A 4,222-nucleotide genomic window follows, 5' to 3' on the forward strand; every position below is an offset into this window, starting at 1 on the left:
ATTGATAGATAAGATGACCACATATTCTACGGCCGGGCACGGTGGCTCACACCTGTAATCCCAGCACTTTGGGAGGCCAAGGCGGGTGGATCACCTGAGGTCAGGAGTTCAAGACCAGCCTGGCCAACGTGGTGAAACCCTGTCTCTACTAAAGACACAAAAAATTAGCTGGGCATGGTGGTGCACGCCTGTAGTCCTAGCTGCTCAGGAGGCTGAGGCAGGAGAATCACTTGAACCCAGGAGGCAGAGGTAGCAGTGAACAGAGATCGCGCCACTGCACTCCAGTCTGGGTGACAGAGTGAGACTCTGTCTAAAAAAAAAAAAAAAAAAAAAAAAAAAAAGGCCACATATTCCAAATGAAAAGCAGGACCCAGGTGTCAGCCCAAACTTCCCAGCGTGGTACCCATGGCCCTTTGTGGTCTGGCAGGGCCCATCTTTTCAGTGTCCTCTCCTGCCTGGGCACATGATGTTATACCCATGGTGAGCAGCATTCAGGCGCCAGTGTGACAGGTGCTTATGCTCATGCATTATCCATCCATGTTTGCCTTGCGGGAGCCCCACCGCTCTGGCCAGTAACTATTTATCTCTATGAGCTTCTCTCCAAGTAGATGGTGTGCCACCAGGGCAGGAACAGTGTGTACCCCATCTTTGAATTCCTAGTACCCAGCACAGTGCTGAGCACAGAGAAGAGGCTTCATAAGGGTTGGGTTGGGGTATAAAGAGTGCAAGTTCTGGCCAGGCATGGGAGCTCATGCCTTAATTCCAGCACTTTGGGAGGCTGAGGCAGGAGGATGGCTTGAAGCCAGAAGTTTGAGACCAGTCTGGGTAACACAGCAAGACCCCGTCACTACAAAAAATACAAAAATTTGGCTGGGTGCAGTGGCTCATGCCTGTAACCCCGGCACTATGGGAGGCTGAGGTGGGCAGATCGCTTGAGCCCAGGAACTCAAGACCAGCCTGGGCAACATGGAGCTCTAAAGCAAGTGAAATGTCCTTGATTAATGAGTACAAAGACTTACTCTCCCTCTGGTTTAAAGTCTCTACTAAAAATAGAAAAATAAGCCGGCATGGTGGCGCAGACCTGTAATCCCAGCTACTCGGGAGGCTGAGGTGGGAGGATCAGCTGAACCCAGGACTTGGAGGTTGCAATGAACAAACATCGTGTCACTGCACTCCAGCCTGGGCCACAGAATGAAACACTGTCTGAAAAAAAAAAAAAAAAACCACCAAAATTAGCTGGGCATGGCACTGCACACCTGCAGTGATGCTGAGTGGGAAGGATCACTTCAGCCCAGGAATTGGAGGCTGCAGTGAGCCACGATTACACCACTGCACTCTAGTCTGGGCAACAGAGCAAGATCCTGTCTCTATAAAAATAATTTCTTTTTAAAAGAGTGCAAGATCCTTGGTTACCTTTTGTTCCGCTGGTGCATTTCATTCCTGATGGTGGTACAGTCATGTCTAATGATAAGGAAAGTCACAAGTTCTGTGGCTGTTTTTGTGAGTTTACCACTCTGTTTTTAAATTTTGTGGAAAAGATATTGTGTGCATGTGAGTGTGTGTTTGTGAGCATGTTTATGTATAGAATTTCCCTCTTTCTTTATTCATTCAATAAACACTCATTGGCTATGAATTCTGTCCCAGTTCCTGTCCTAGGTGCTGGCATCTTGAGGAAGCATAAGACCTGCCTCCTGCCCAAAGAAAGTAGTAAGGGTTCTGTAGAAAGAATCCTGGATATCATGTTGGAAGACCTCCATTCCAACCTTCCTTTTACTTCAGGTTGGGGTCTCATGAAGGACATTTCATTTCCTTTAGAGCTTATTGCCCAGAGTAAACACTTACTCTTTTCTGGTGTAATTATAAAGAATCCAATCAAGCTATCTGAGATTCCAGAAGAGAGAGAGGTTGACTGGCATCCTGATGGACAAGTAAGCTAGGTCATGTCCTTTTCAGGGCCAGAAAGCCCTTGTTGCTGTAGTAGCATAGATGAGGTTGGGGCAGGTGAGGATCCACTAACTCCGACCAGATTCACAAATCAATATTCATCTGATCAATAAGTTTGGGTTGAGTCCCTCTTCATCAGGTCTTAAATTAGGAGCTGGGAGAGAGAGATGGACGACATGGTCACCTTCCCTGCTGTGCAGGAAAGGCTGACAAGGACCCAGGCAACTATAATATGATGTGCAATGTAGGTGATTCAAAAGTACAGGATGCGCTGGGAATGGTAGCTCACACCTATAATCCTAGCACTTTGGGAGTCTGAGGCAGGAGGATCGTTTGAGGCCAGGAGTTCAAGACCAGCCTGGACAACATACTGAGAGCTGTCTCTATTAAAATAATAATCGTAGGCCGGGCACGGTGGCTCACGCCTGTAATCCCAGCACTTTGGGAGGCCGAGGTGGGCGAATCACAAGGTCAGGAGATCGAGACCATCCTGAATAACACGGTGAAACCCCGTCTCTACTAAAAATACAAAAAATTAGCCAGGCGAGGTGGCGGGCGCCTGTAGTCCCAGCTACTTGGAGGCTGAGGCAGGAGAATGGCGTGAACCTGGGAGGCGGAGCTTCCAGTGAGCCGAGATAGTGCCACTGCACTCCAGCCTGGGCGACAGAGCAAGACTCTGTCTCAAAATAATAATAATAATTATTATTATTATTATTATAATAGCCGGGCACAGTGGCTCAAGCCTGTAATCCCAGCACTTTGGGAGGCTGAGGCAGGCGGATCACGAGGTCAGGAGATCTAGACCTTCCCGGCTAACACGGTGAAACCCCATCTCTATTAAAAATACAAAATAATTAGCTGGGCATGGTGGCGGGCTCCTGTAGTCTCAGTTACTCGGGAGGCTGAGGCAGGAGAATGGCGTGAACCCGGGAGGCAGAGCTTGCGCTCTGCACTCCAGCCTGGACAACAGAGGGAGACTCCGTCTCAAAATAAATAAACAAACAAATAAAATAATAATAATAATAAAAGAAGGCCAGGCACAGTGGCTCATGCTTGTAATCCCAGCACTCTGGGAGGCTGGGGCGGGAGGATCACCTGAGGTCAGGAGTTCAAAACTAGACTGGCCAACATGGTGAAACTCCATCTCTACTAAAAATACAAAAATTAGCTGGGCGTGGTGGTGGGCCCCTGTAATCCTAGCTACTCAGGGGGCTGAGGCAGGAGAATTGCTTGAACCCGGTAAGCAGAGGCTGTAGTGAGCCAAGATTGTGCCACTGCACTCCAGCCTGGGTGACAGAGCAAGACTCTGTCTCAAAAAATAAGAATAAAAAAGGCTGGGCACAGTGGCTCACATCCCAGCACTTTGGGAGGCTGATGGGGGGCAGATTACGAGGTCAGGAGATCGAGACCATCATGGCTAACACGGTAAAACCCCATCTCTATTAAAAATACAAAAAAATTAGCTGGGCGTGGCACGCGCCTGAAGTCCCAGCTACTTCGGAGGCTGAGGCAGAAGAATCGCTTGAACCCAGGAGTCAGAGGTTGCAGTGAGCTGAAATTGCGCCACTGCACTCCAGCCTGGGCAACAGAGTGAGACTCCATCTCAAAAATTAATTAATTAATTAAAAAATAAAAAATAAATAAAATTAATTTAAAATAAATAAATAAATAATAAAATAAGTACAGGGTATTTGCCAGGGAGGGCACAGGAGGAGTGTGTAACTAGGGCTCAGAGGGATCTGGGGGCGGGGCTTTATAGAAAGAGGAATATGTTAGTTGAGACCTGCAGGGTGATCAGGAATTTGTGGGTAAAGAAAGGATTGCAGTGGTGTTTCAGACAGAAGCAGTATATGTGTGACTCTCCCAACAACAGAGAAAGCACGGCACCAGAAGAATAGAAATAATTCCACTTGGCTGCAGGGAGGGAAGTTCATAGAAATAAGGTAGGTAAGCATGTACGAATCCCTGCCATTGAAACTTTATCCTAACAGCAAAGAGTAACTATTGAAGGTGTTTTTGTTTTTGTTTTTTGAGATGGAGTATCGCTCTGTCACCCAGGCTGGAGTTCAGTGGTGTGATCTCAGCTCACTGCAACCTCCGCCTCCCAGGTTCAAACTATTCTCCTGTCTCAGCCTCTTTAGTAGCTGGGACTACAGGCAGATGGCACTATGCCAGCTAACTTTTTTTGTGTGTGTGTTTTAGTAGAGACAGGGTTTTACCGTGTTGCCCAGGCTGGTTTCGAACTCCTGAGCTCAAGCAATCCACCCGCCTCGGCCTC

This window comes from Rhinopithecus roxellana, chromosome 13 (assembly GCF_007565055.1).
Source record: "Rhinopithecus roxellana isolate Shanxi Qingling chromosome 13, ASM756505v1, whole genome shotgun sequence".
Taxonomy (NCBI): Eukaryota; Metazoa; Chordata; class Mammalia; order Primates; family Cercopithecidae; genus Rhinopithecus; species Rhinopithecus roxellana.